The sequence below is a fragment of the Theropithecus gelada genome, chromosome 11 (genome assembly GCF_003255815.1).
Source record: "Theropithecus gelada isolate Dixy chromosome 11, Tgel_1.0, whole genome shotgun sequence".
NCBI lineage: Eukaryota > Metazoa > Chordata > Mammalia > Primates > Cercopithecidae > Theropithecus > Theropithecus gelada.
The window spans coordinates 100232749-100247884 of record NC_037679.1 but is presented as its reverse complement, the minus strand read 5'-3'; positions in this window follow the sequence as shown (position 1 = coordinate 100247884).

Below are 15136 nucleotides of genomic sequence, written 5' to 3'. Positions count from 1 at the left end.
ATAGGTAGAGACTTTAGCACCCCTCTATCAGAAATAGACAGTTCTAGCAGGCAGAAAATCAGTTACAGCATAGTTGAACTCAACAGCAACATCAATCATCTGAATATAATTTACATCTATAGACGACTCCATCTAACAACAGCAAATTTCACATTATTCTCAAACATGTATGGAATATTCAGGCCATAAAACACACCTGAAAAAATGTGAAAGCACGGAAATAACATAATGTCTGCTCTCAGACTGTAATGGAATTAAACTAGAAATCGATAACAGAACTACAGATGGAAAATCCCCAAATACTTGGAGACTAAACAATGTGCTTCTAAATAACACATGGGTCAAAGAAAAGATTTCAAGATAAATGTAAAAATACTTTGAACTAAATAAAAATGAAAAGACAACTTACTGAAAATTGTGGGATGCAGTGAAAGCAGTGCTTTAGGGAAATTTACAGAATTGAATTCATGTATTTGAAAGTAAGAAATATCTAAAAATCAATAATCTAGCTTTCACCTTAGGAAACTAGAAAAAGAATAGAAAATAAAATCCAAATTAAGTGGAAAAAATAATAAAAATTATAGTAGAAATTAATGAAATTGAAAAGAGAAAATCAATAGAGAAAATCAACAAAACCAAAAGCTGATTTTTGGAATGGATTGATAAAATATATAAGCCTCTTGCCAAGCTAACTAAGAAAAAAAGAGAAAAGACACAAATTGCTAATATAAGAAATGAAAGAGGGCACATCACTACAAGTTCCAAGGACATTAAAAGGATAATAAAGGAAAATGATGAACAACTCTATGCTCACAAATTTGACAACTTAGGTAAAATTATTCAAGTCCTTAGAAGACACAATCTACTAAAACAAAAACAAACCAACAAACAAAAACAGACAACCTAAATAGGCCTATCTCCACTAAAAGAAATTGAATTAATAACTAATAATCTTCCAAAACAGAAAGCACTAGGCCCTTACAGATTTATCGGGTGAATTCTCCCAAACACTTAAGAAAGAAATTATACCAATTCACGACAAACTCTTCCAGAAGATAAAAAGAGGGAATATTTTTTAATTCATTCTATGAGGCCCACATTACTCTAAACCAAATCCAGGCAAGGACATTCAAGAAAAGAAAATCACATACTAACATCTCTCATGAAAGTCGATGCAAAAATTCTCAGTGAAATATTAACAAATTGAATCCATTAATTTATAAAAAGAATTTTATACCGGAACCAAATGCAATTTACCTGAGATAAGGAAGTCTGTTTCAACATTAAAAAATCAATTAGTGTAATCAATCACATTAATAGGCTAACAAAAATCACATAATTATGTCATAAAATGCAGAAAAAGCATTTGACAAAATCCAATATCTACGCATAATAAAGAAAACTCTTAGTATACTAGGAATGGAGGAGAACTTTCTCAACTTAATAAAGAACATTTACAAATGCCCAAGAGTTAACATCATACTTAATGGTGAGAAACTAGATGCTTTTCCATTACCGTCAGAAATAAGGAAAGGACGTCTTCTCTAACCACTGCTTTTCAACTCATACTGGAAGTTCTAGCTCATGCGATGAAACAAGAAAGAAAAGGTATACAGATTGGGTAGGAAGAAAGAAAATCATCTTCGTTTGCAGATAATATTATTGTCTATGGAGAAAAACTTTTAAAAAATCAACAAAGAACTCTCCTAGAACTAACAAGCAATAATAACAGGTTGCAGGATACAAGGTTAATGTACAAAAGTTCATCACTTTCCTATATGTCAGCAATGAACAAGCGGAATTTGAAATTAAAAACACATTATTGACTAGTGCAGTGGCTCACGCCTGTAATCCCAGCACTTTGGGAAGCCGAGGGGGGAGGATCACGAGGTCAGGAGTCCGAGACCAGCCTGGCCATCATGGCGAAACCCCGTCTCTACTAAAAATACAAAAAACTTAGCCAGGCGTGGTGGCGGGCGCCTGTGATCCCAGCTACTTGGGATGCTGAGGTGGGAGAATCGCTTGAACCCGGGAGGCGGATGTTGCAGTGAGCCAAGGTTGCGCCATTGCACTCCATCCTGGGCAACAGAATGAGACTCTGTCTTGAAAAGAAAAAAAAATTTAAAATGGCACCCATAAAATGGAAATACTTAGGTATAAACATAACAAAATATGTATAAGAGCTTTATGAGGAAAACTACAAAACTCTAATGAAAGATATCAAAAAATAACAAACGGAGAGACCTTTTATGTTCATGGATAGGAAGACTCAATATTATCAAAATGTCCATTCTTCCCAACCTAATCTGTAGATTGAATGCAATATCGATTAAAATCCCAGTAAATTGTTTTATAGATGTCAGCAAACTTATTCTAAAGTTTATATGGAAAAGCAAAAGACCCAGAATAGCCAACAAAATATTGAAGGAGAACTAAGTTGGAGAATAGACAGGACATCAAGACTCACTATAAAGCTATACTAATTGAGATGGTGCGGTATTGGTGAAAGAAGAGACAAAGAGATCGATGGAATAGAATAGAGAGCTCAAAAATAGACTGACATAAATATAGTCAGTTGCTTTTGACAAAGGAGCAAAGGCAATATAATGGAGAAAAGACAATCCTTTCAACAAATGGTGCTGGAATACTTGGACATCCATGTGGAGAAAAATGAATCTAAACAAACCTTATACTTTTCACAAAAATTTACTCAAGATGGATCATAGATCTAAATGTAAAATGCAAAACTATGAAACTCCTAGAAAATAACATAGGAGAAAGCCAATATGATTTTGGATATGGCAGTGACTGTTTAGATACAACAGGAAAGGCACAATCCATGAAAGAAAGAATTGACAGGCTAGACCTCATTAAATTAAAAACTTCAGCTCTGTGAAAGACAATGTCAAGAGAATGAGAAGACAAGCCACCGGCTGAAAATACTTGCAAAAGACACATCTAATAAAGGACCGTTATCCAAAGTACACAAAGAAATCTTAAAACCTAACAGTAAGAAAGGGAACAACCTGAATGAAAAATGTGCCAAAGACCTTAACAGATACCCCACCAAAGAAGATACACAGATGGCAAGTTAGTATATGAACGATGTTCAACATCACATGTCATTAGGGAATTGTAAATTAAAGCAATGAGGTATCCCTACATATCCAATCACATATCTATTGGATATTAACATATCTATTGGATATGTAGGGATATCTATTAGATATTAACATATCTATTGGATATGTAGGGATATCTATTAGAAGGGCATATCTATTAGAAGGGCAAAAATCCAAAATACCACACCAAATGCCGGTGAATATGTGGAATAATAGCAACACTCATCCATTGCTGGTAGAAATGCAAAATGGTATAGCTACTTTGGAATATTGTTTGTAAATTTATAAAAAGAACAAAACATAACTCTCATCAGCAATCACACTCCTTGTTATTAACCCAAATGAACTGAAAACTTAATGTCCACACAAAACTTGCATACAAAAGTCCATACCAGCTTCATTCATAATTGTTAAGACTTGGAAGCAATCCATATGTTCTTTAATAGGTAAATAGGGCTGGGCGTGGTGGCTCACATGTGTAATCCCAGCACTTTGGGAGGCCGAGGTCGGGGGATCACGAGGTCAGGAGTTCAAGACCAGCCTGGCCAATACAGTGAAACCCCGTCTATACTAAAAATACAAAAATTAGCTGGGCTTGGTGGCGCATGGCTGTAATCCCAGCTGCTCGGGAGGCCGAGGCAGGAGAATTGCTTGAACTTGGGAGGTGGAGGTTGCAGTGAGCTGAGATCATGCCACTGCACTCCAGCCTGCGTGACAAAGCAAGACTCCATCTCAAAAAAACAACAAAAAAAAAACCAAAAAAAAAAAAGAAAAAAAGTTAAGTAGATAAATAAACTATAGTACATCCAGACAATGGGATGTTAACTAAAAAGAAAAGAAAAGAAAAAAAAAGAGCTATCAATCTATGAAAAGACACAGAGGAACCTTAAATGCATATCACTGAGTGTAAAGGACCCAATCTGAAAAGGCCGCTCACTGTATGATTCCAACTCTATGACATTCTGGAAAAGGCCAAACTAGAAAGACAGTAAAAAGATTAGTAGTCGCTAGGGGTTGTGGGGTGGGAAGGATGAATACGTAGAGAACACCGGAATTTTAGGGTGGTGAAACGATTTGGTATGATATGAAAATGGTGGATACGTGTCATTACACATTTTTCAAAACCCATAGAGCGTACACTACTGGGAGTGAACTCCTACGTAAGTTATGGACTTTGGATGATAATGACATGTAAGAGGAGGTTCATCAATTGTAATAAAAGTACAGCTGTGGTGCAGGACGATGATAGGAGGGTTGTATGTGTGTGGGAGCAGGTGATATATGGGAACTGTACTTTCTGGTCAATTTTGCTGTGACCCTAAAACTGCTCTGAAAACAACTAACATTTCTGATGAACAGAGCATCATTTAAGCAACCTAATACATGTGTAATGGTAGTCTCGAATAGAGGGGAAGGGATGGAAAAAATATTTGAAGAAATAATGGCTCAAATTTTCCAAATCTGAGGAAAACTATACAGTCACAGATCTAAGAAGCTCAAGTAGAAGAAGCATGAAGACATTTGTGAGGTGTGGGCTGTGTGCGGTGGCTCATGCCTGTGATCCCAGCACTTTGGGAGGCCGCGGTGGGCGGATCACGAGGTCAGGAGATCGAGACCATCCTGGCTAACACGGTGAAACCCGGTCTCTACTAAAAATACAAAAAACTAGCCGGGTGTGGTGGCGGCGCCTATGGTCCCAGCTACTCGGGAGGCTGAGGCAGGAGAATCGTGTGAACCCAGGAGGAGGAGCTTGCAGTGAGCCGAGATCGCACCACCGCACTGCAGCCTGGGCGACAGAGTGAGAGTCCATCTTAGAAAAAAAAAAAGAAAAAAAGAAAAAAAGAAAACTATGAGGTGTGACATAATCAAATTGCTGAAAAACAGGGATAAAAATTCTTTTAAAAATTTCACTTTTCTGTATTTATTTTTACTTTGTCTATAATTGATACGTAATTATATATGTTTATGGGGTACAATGTGGTGTTTCAGTAGACATATACATTGCATAATGATCAAGGCAGGTAGTTAGCATGTCTGTGGCCTCGAAGCTTTATCATTTCATTGTGGTGATAACTTTCAAGATCCTCTTTTCTAGCTATTTTGAAATTTAACTACATTGTTATTGGCTATATTACCACGCTATGTAATTGAACGTCCCAACTTATTTTTCCTAGCTGTAGCTTTATACCCATTGACCAGCCTTTCCTTGTTTGCACTCTTTCTCCTAACCTCTAATAGCCACTATTCTATTCTGTACTTGTATGAGACCAACTCTCAGATTTCACATGTGAGTGAGATCATACTGCATTTGTCTTTCTGTGCCTGGCTTATTTCACTTGGTATGATGTCATCAGGTTCATCCATGTTGCTTCAAATGACAGGATTTCATTATTTTATATAGCTGAATAGTGTTCTATTGTATATATGTACAACATTTTCTTACAAAAAAATCTTAAAGCATTTGGGAGGCCAAGGCAGGCAGATCATGAGGTCAAGAGATCCAGACCATCCTGGCCAACATGGCGAAACCCTGTCTCTACTAAAAATACAAAAATTAGCTGGGCATGGTGGCACGTGCCTATAGTCCCAGCTACTTGGGAGGCTGAGGCAGAAGAATCACTTGAACCTGGGAGGCAGACATTGCAGTGAGCCGAGATGGTGCCACTGCACTCCAGCCTGGCGACAGAGCGAGACTCCATCTCAAAAAAAAAAAAAAAAAAAAAAAAAAAATCTTAAAGCAACCAAAGGAAAAAACAAAGTTGAGGATGACCATACATTTTTGTAGGATATATTGAAAGCAAGAAGACAGTGGACCAACATATTTAAAATACTGCAAGAAAACAGTCAATCTAGAATTCTATGCCTAACAAAATATATTTTAAAAAGGCAAAATGATGACTTTTTGGCCACTAAGAGTTAAATATTAAAGTAAGTCCTTTAGGGAGAAGAAAAATGATGCCAGATAGAAATGTGGACTACATAAAGGAATGAAAAGCACCCAAAATGGTAAATATGTTGGCAAATATATAATAAGTTTTTTTAAAAAGTCATTTAAATATATTTAATAGATAATTGGTTAAACACAAATAACAATGTAGCATAGAGTTTATAATATATGTAGAAATAGAATTTATGATAGTAGGAGAAAGTTCAGGAAGAGACAAATGTTATAAAATTCTTATGTTACACAGGAAGTAATATAATGACACTTGAAGGTAGAGTGTGATAAGTTAAAAATGTACTATAAACGATAAAGCGACTACTAAAAGAATAACAGACTTACAGTTAATAAGTCAACAAAAATGGGATGTTTAAAAGTACTCAGTTAACTCAGAGAAAAGCAGAAAAAGGGAACAGAGATGAGACAAACAGAAAGAAGAAGAAAAAGGGAACAGAGATGAGACAAACAGAAAAACAGCAATGTTAGATTTAAACTCAGTCATACCAATAATCACATTAAATACAAAAAGTATGAATATGAATATGTCAACAGCTGAGATTGGCATATTAGATAAAACAGAATGATGATGTATGCTGCCTAGAACAAAAACATTGTAAATATAAAGATACAACTATCTTGAAGATAAATCAAGAGAAAGCTTGAGTGTCTAAAAGCTGGAGGGCCAAAATAGATTTCAAAGCAAAGAATACTACAAGCAACAAAGAAGGTGATCTGTAATGGAAAAGGAGTCAAATAATAGAAGTGAGCATACAATCATAACTATTTATGTACCTGATAGTAGAATTTTAGAAAACATGATGCAAAACTGATATAATTACAGAAAGAAATAGACAAATCCACAACTACAGTCAGAGATTTCAATACTCTGTCTCAGTAAGTCATAGAACCCGTAGACTGAAAATTAGTAGGGATAGAGGTTATCAGCAAATCTTACCTGATATAAATTTCAAGAACTCTCCATCCAACAATAGCGGAATACTCATTATTTTGAAGGGCACATGGTACGTTTACCCAAGTAGATCATGGCTTCACTGGTAAATTTTACCAAACATTTAAGGAAGAAATAATATCTGTTCTACAAACTCTTCTATAGTGTTGATTAAACCAGCATATAATATTGATTAAACCAGCATTTTTACCATACCCAGATAAAAACGTTAGAATTAAAAGAATAACATACCCAGATAGAAATGTTAGAATTAAAATAATAACAACAACAATTATAGACCGATATCCTTCATGAACATAGATGCAAACATTCTTCTTCCTTTTTTTCTTCTTTCTTCTTCTTCTTCTTTTTTTTTTTTTTTTTTTTTCTTTTTTTTTTGAGACAGAGTCTTGCTCTTTCACCAGGTTGGAGTGCAGTGGCGCGATCTCGGCTCACTGCAAGCTCCCGCCTCCCGGGTTCACACCATTCTCCTGCCTCAGCCTCCTGAGTAGCTGGGACTACAGGTGCCCACCACCACCACGCCCAGCTAATTTTTTGTATTTTTAGTAGAGACGGGGTTTCACTGTTAGCCAGAATGGTCTCGATCTCCTGACCTTGTGATCTGCCCGCCTTGGCCTCCCAAAGTGCTAGGATTACAGGCATGAGCCACCACGTCTGGCCAGATGCAAACATTCTTAATACAATTTTAGCAAATCAATTACAGCAATATATAAAAGGATAACATATCATAACTTCATGGGATTTTTCCCAAAAATGCAATCTTAGTTTAACAGTCAAAAATCAATCAATGTAGTTCACCATTTAACAAACAAAAAAAAATTATAATAATCTCAATGTACACAGAAAGAGCATGTAACAGAATTAATATCCACTCCTAATGAAAACTCTCAGAAAATTAAGAAAAAACTGGAAATTCCTAAGCTTGGTAACGGGTATCTGTGAAAAACCTATGCTAACATTAAACTTAATGGTTTAAGATTAAGTACTTTCACTCTGATATTCAAAACAAGTCAAACATATTTGCTGTCATTACTTCTATTCGACATTATACTAAAGGTTCTAGCCAGTACAGGTAGGCAAGAAAAAGAAGTAAAAGTCATCTCTATTGTGGCGTGAACCCGGGAGGCGGAGCTTGCAGTGAGCTGAGATCTGGCCACTGCACTCCAGCCTGGGCTACAGAGCGAGACTCCGTCTCAAAAAAAAAAAAAAAAACAAAAGTCATCTCTATTGGAGAGAAAGAAGAAAAACTGTATTTGCAGAGAATATGATTCTTTAGAGAGAAAGTCCCAAGGAGTTAACAACAATAACAAAAATGTTGGTAGTATAATGAACAACCCACAAGTGAAATTAAGAAAATAATTCTATTCACAATAGCAGCAAAAAGAAGATAATACTCAGGAATAAATTTAGCCAAAGACATTCCAAACGTACACACTGAAAACCACAAAGGGTTGCTGAGAGAAATGTGAAAAGATCTAAATAAATGCATAGTCATTTGTGATGGTGAATTTTGTGTCAACTTTGTTGGGTTACGGTGCGCAGATATTAGGTCCAACATTATTCTGGCTGTTCCTGGGAGGCTGTTTTTAGATACGTTTAACATTGAAATGGGTCAACTTTGAATAAAGCATGTTCTCCTCCATAATGTGAATGAGTCTCACCCAGTCAGTGGAAGGCCAGAGTAGAACAAAAGGGCTGACCTCCCCTGAGCAAGAAGGGATTCTGCAGCAGGTGGTCCTTAGCTTAAACCTCTACCTCTACGTGTACAAAACCAACTACGTATACAAGACCATATACAAAAATCAACTCAAAATGGATTAAAGACTTAAACATAAAACCCAAAACTATGAAACTACTGTAAGAAAACATAGGGGAAGTACTTGACAACATTAGGTTGGATAAGGAGTTTTTAAATAACACCTCAAAAGCACAGGTAACAAAAGCAAAAATGGAAAAATGAGATTATATCAAACTAAAAAGGTTTCCAAGGCAAAAGCAAAAATAAAAAACAACAGAGTTAAGAGACAACCTACAGAATGAGAGAAGATATTTGCAAACTCTACATCTGTTGAAGGATTAATATCCAGAATAGATAAGGAATTCAAAGAACTCAACAGCAAAAAACAAAACAAAGCAAAACAAACAAACGAACAAACAAACAAAAATGCCTGATTTAAAATAGGCAAATTTCTTTTTGCATTTAACAGACATTTCTTAAAATAAGACACAGAAATGGCCAACAGGCATATGAAGAAATGCTCAACATCACTAATCATCAGCGAAATGCAAATCAAAACTGCAATGAACCACTATCTCACTCCAGTTAGAATGGCTATGATAAAAAAGATGAAAGAAGGCAAGTGTTAGTGAGGATGTGGAGAAAAGGGAATACTTACACATTGTTGGTGGAATTGTAAACTAGTACAGCCATTATGAAAAACAGTATGGAGTTTCCTAAAAATATCAAAAATAGAACTACCATATTACCCAGCAATCCTACTACAAAGTTTAAGTCCAAAGGAAATGAAATCAGTGTGGCAAAGAGATATCTGCTCTTTCATGTTTATTGCACCACTATTTACAATAGCCAAGATATGGAATCAACTTAAGTGTCCATCAACAGATAAATGGAGAAAGAAAATGTGTGTGTGTGTGTGTGTGTGTGTGTATATATATACACATTTCATCATATATATGATGAAATACTATTCAACTATAAAAAGGATGCAATCCTGTCATTCATGACAACATGGGTGGACGTGGAAGACACCATGTTAAGTGAAATAAGCCAGACATAGAAAGACAAATACTGCGTTATCTCACTCATATATGGAATCTAAAAAAATAACAGTTGATATTATAGAAGCAGAGAATAGAACAGTGATTACCAGAGACAGGGAAGGGGAACGGGAAGAAGCAGATGGGGAGGGGTTGATCAATGGGAGCAAAGTCACCATTGATGGGAGGAGTAAGTTCTGGTGTTCTATTGTATGGTAGGGTGATTATGGCTAATAGTAAAATACTGTATATTACAAAATAGCTAGAAGAGAGGCTTTTGAATGTTCTCACCACAAAGAAATGATAAATGCATGAGGTGATAGATGGGGTGTCATTAGAGAAATACAAATTAAAACTACAGTGAGATATCCTTTCACACCCACTAGAAAGGCTCTATAATAAAAAACACAGACAATAACGAGGGTTTGTGAGATTGTGGAAAAGGAAAAACTGAAACCCCCATGTACTGCTGGAAAGAAGGTAAAATGACGCACCCTTGAAGAATAGCTTAGTGGCTCCTCAGAAAGCTAACTGTAAATTTACGGTATGATCCAGCATGTCCACACCTAGATATCTGCCCAAAAGACATAAAAACATGTATCCACACAAAGACTTATATAGGAATGGTCACAGCACCATTATTCATGGTAACCCCAAAGTAGTAACAATAAAATGCCTGGTTAATGAAGGAACAAAATGTGGTCTATCCTTACGGGGAATACTATTTGGCAATAAATGGTACAAAATACGAATACATGCTATACAATGGAAAAACTTTAAAAGCTTTATGCTGAATTAAAGAAGCCGGGCCCCCAAAATCACATATTGTATGATTCTATTATATAAAATATCGCTAAAAGGCAAATCTATAGAGACAGAAAGTAAATTAGTGGTTGCCAGAGACTACAGGTGAAAAAGGGTGGTTACTCCAGATGAACATGAGGGATCTTTTGGAGTTGAAGAAATGTTTTAAAATTGAATTCTGGTGATGGTTGCACAAAGTGCAAATTTACTGAAACTCTTGGAATTTTATATTTGAAACAAGTAAATTTTATAATATGCAAATTATACTTCAATAAAGCTATCTAAAAACACACGAGAACTTCTTATAGAAATTGACAATTTGACTCTAAAATGTATAGGAAGTGGCAATGTCCAAACATAGTGAAAACAATTCCGAAAGGGAAGAACAAAGTCAGACAACTTATGTGAAGATTTCTATAAAGCTGCAGAAATCAAGAGGGCGTGATACTGTTGCAAGACAGATGGATAGATCAGTGCAGCTGAATAGAATCCCGGCAGATTCACATATGCATAGACAACTGCTTTCAGCAAAAACAAAAAGGTATTTCAATAAATGATGCTGGAACAATCCACAGGTGGGGTAGACAGAATGATGCTCAGCTATCCCTGCCCCAAGATGTCCATGTTCTAACCCCCAGAATACGAGAATGTTACCTTATATGGAAAAATAGGATGTCGCATGTGTGATCAAATGAAGGACTTTCAGATGGGGAGATTATCCTGGATTATTCAGGTGATCCCAACGTAAGTACGAGAGTCCTTAAACATGGAAGAAACAGGGAGGAAAGAGAGGAAGATGTGACCACAAGAGGAAGGCATAGAATAACGCAGTGTTTCTGCCTCTGAAGATGGAGAGAAGAGGTCATGAGCCAAAGAGTAGAATATGGGTGGCATCTAGAAGCTGGAAAGGCAAAGAAATGGAGATTATCTTGTAGGGTATCCAGAAAAGAACATTTATGACTTTGGTTAGGAGGTAGTTTCTTAGGTACTATACTAAAAGCAGGATCTATAAAAGAAAATAATTTTAAATTAGATGTGTCTTTTGAAGACCAGAAGTTTTTTAAAAAATTAATTAATTTATTTTTGGAGACAGAGTCTCACTCTGTTGCCCAGGCTGGAGTGCAGTGGCACCATCTCAGCTCACTGCAGCCTTCACCTCCCAGGTTCAAGCGATTCTCACGCCTCAGCCACGCCTGTAGCTGGGACTACAGGTGCGTGCCATCGTGCCCAGCTAATTTTTTGTATTTTAGGTAGAGATGGAGTTTCACCATTTTGGCCAGGCTGGCCTTGAACTTATGGCCTCAAGTGATCCACCTGCCTCAGCCTCCCAAAGTAGTGGGATTACAGGCATGAGCCACCATGCCCGGCCAGAAGTTTTTAATTTTGATAAAATTAGTGTTGTTAAGAAAATAGAAAAACAAGCCACAACCCCAAGAAAATATTTGCAATATCTGCAAAGTATCTCACATATATGTGAGAAAGGACTGATGTTCAGAGTACATAAAGAAATCCTGCAGCTCAATAATATGACACAACTCAATTGGGCAAAAGGTTTGAGCAGACCCTCCATAAAAGAAATATACAAATGGTCAATTAGCACGTGAAAAGAGGCTGAACATCATTTTTGCCTGGAAAAGGCAAATCGATACCACAATAAGATGCTGTTTCATACCCACTAGGATAGCTAAAATTAAACGGTATAAGAATGCCACGTATGGATGAGGATGAGGAGCAACTTGGAGCTCTCAAACACTGCTGGTGGGAATGTCAAATAGTACAACCTCTTGGCAGTTCTTATAAAGCTTAAAGTGTACTTACTATACAGCTCAACAATTTCATGCTAGGCCTTTGCCCAAGAGACATTCATTTCATGCAAAAACTGTAAACTTGTACATGAAAATTAATAGCAGATATGTACATAATTGCTCTGAACTGGAAACAACTCACATGTACGTCAACCAGAGAATGATTGACAAAATGTAGTACATCCATACAATGGACAGCTGCTGAACAATGACACTGTTACACGCAGCAACATGTATGAATCTCAAAACCATTTGCTGAGCTCAAGCTACACAAGAGAGTTCAGACTTCATGATTCAATTTCTTAAGAAATAAAATACTAGAATAGGAAAAAACCCCCAAAACCCCAATACTGACAGAAGGTAGCTTAGTGGTGCACTAAGCCAGGAGTGGTGGGAACTGAATGCAAAGGGGCATGTGGGAACATTTTGGGGTGATGGAAATAATCTGTGTCTTGACTGTTGTGATGCATGCACATTTTTCAAAATGTATTAAAATAGGATACTTAAATGACTATATTTTATTCTATGCATATTATATTTTTAAAATGTTGATTCAAATATGATTTTGAAATTCCAAATAACAACGGAAGGTCAGACAGTATTTATTCTATATAATTAGAAGCACTGACTGAAAATGTTTGAGAAATACAGGGGCACATAATCTCTAAGGTGACCTCGGCTCTGATACTCCATGACTTCATGAAAGAGGTTGAAAGCCTTGGAAAACAGGGTTAGGCTTGACATGAGGAAGAAATCCCAGCAATAAATATAGAATAATTGATTTTGGAGGAAGGTGCTTCGTGGTTATATTACGCAAACTTTTTATCCTATATAGGGATCCCTGTTACAGACTCTTTTATCAGGTTACCATAGATGATGGCGGAAGTGATGATGTGTGACTTCCGAAGCTTGTTGATGAAGGACATTGAAGCTTCTACTTGTTCTCTTGAATTGCTTCCCTGTGGGAAGCTAGCCACCATGTTGAGAGGATACTCAAGCAGCCTGTGGAGAGGCCCATGTGGAGAAGAACTGAGGCCTCTCACCATAGCTAGTCCCAGCTTGTCAGGCACATGAAGGAGGCCCTGCAGCTCAGCCAAGCCTGTAGATGACTGCAATCTGGCTGACCTCTGACTCTGCCTTATGAGAAACCATGAGCCAGGCCACCTGGCCAAGCCATTCTGAAATTCCTGACCCATAGAAACTATTAGAGATTATAAATATTTATTTTTAAGTCACTAATTTTGAGTAAAATTGTTACATAGAAATAGATTAATACAGGTAGCAAGTTCTTTTATCTTAGGACCCAACGTTTTATTCCTCAGTTCTTAGTCACAACAGCTTTCCTTACAATTACTCAAAGCCCTACTGAGGCTTTGCTAAATTTATCCAAAAAATTACTCACACTAGGATTTTTATCCTTTGTGTACCCAGGCCATAGATCCAGATGCGTCAGGTCGTCCCTGTTCTTAAAACAGCTATAGTTATTCACCGCGTCTTCCTCTTCTTCCTTTCTGTCTCCATCCTTTCTGATTCTGTAGTTACTCTAACAGTTGCAAGATTTTTCAGAACTAGGTCCTTACAATCACTCAGAGCAGGAGTCAGAAAACTATGGTCCGTCAGCCAGGTTGGACCTTCTACCTGTTTTGGTAAATAAAGTTTTATTGCAATAGCCATGTTTCTTTGTTTACATATCGTCTATGTCTGCTTTTGCAGTACAATGGCAAAGTTGAGTGGTGGTAACAGAAATCATATGGCTCACAACACTTAAGTTTGCACCACCAGAGTTAGCATTTCTAATATTTCATATTGTGTACCAGCCTACGTGGGGCTTCTGCTGCAAAACTCCTGGGCAGAACTTGGCACAACATATCTCCATGTGGCAGCATTCACCCTCACAATCTGGGGAGTCTGTCATTCCAGGGTCTCATTTTCCAGCCCGCAATAACCATTGGTATATCACAACTCACCCCTCTTCAGTTTCCTGCTTTGTTCACGCTAGAGTTCTCACTCCACATGTGAAGCTGTGGGATGGGGGCATGGTTCTTTCTGTTCTCCCTTATTTCCTTTCTTTCCTTTCTCTTTCTTCCTTCCTTCTCCCCAAAAAGGATGGGCAAGAGGCAGAATCATTTGAATTCATAACTTATGAATTGAGAAACAGTGCAAGGAGATGGGAAAATTTTGGCTGTGGGACACATACACGCACACACACACACACACACAAAACCAGAGCTGGGCGAGTTTGGCATGGAGATGCCATCCTCTGACACATAATCACAGAGCACTTCTCAGCTCTGACCCTTCAAAGAGGAAGAGGAACAAGGGTAATTCCAGCTATTACAGGTTCTTGGGCACCAAATGAAACACTCTGTTGTAAATTGCATATAATCAGAGAGGAAGACTTTTATTTCTCTGTGGTTACGAATGGGACTTTTCCTTCCTCTTGTCTAGGAGGAAAGGAACTGGTTTAGATCAGTCTGGGGGAGTTTCCTTTGACGGAGATGACCAGAAACTCTCTCTGGATCCTAACAGGGTTCCTGTCCTATATTCAGAACATGTGTCATGGAAATTCTTATGTCTCTTTTATTATACCAAAATCTCCCTTCCCCTTGCCACACAATTTCTGTCCTTAGGACCAAGTACAAAAACTACAGGATGGTGGAAACTTTCAGATGGTTGGAAGTGATGGATACAGAATATGAGCTCCTGCTCATTCTAT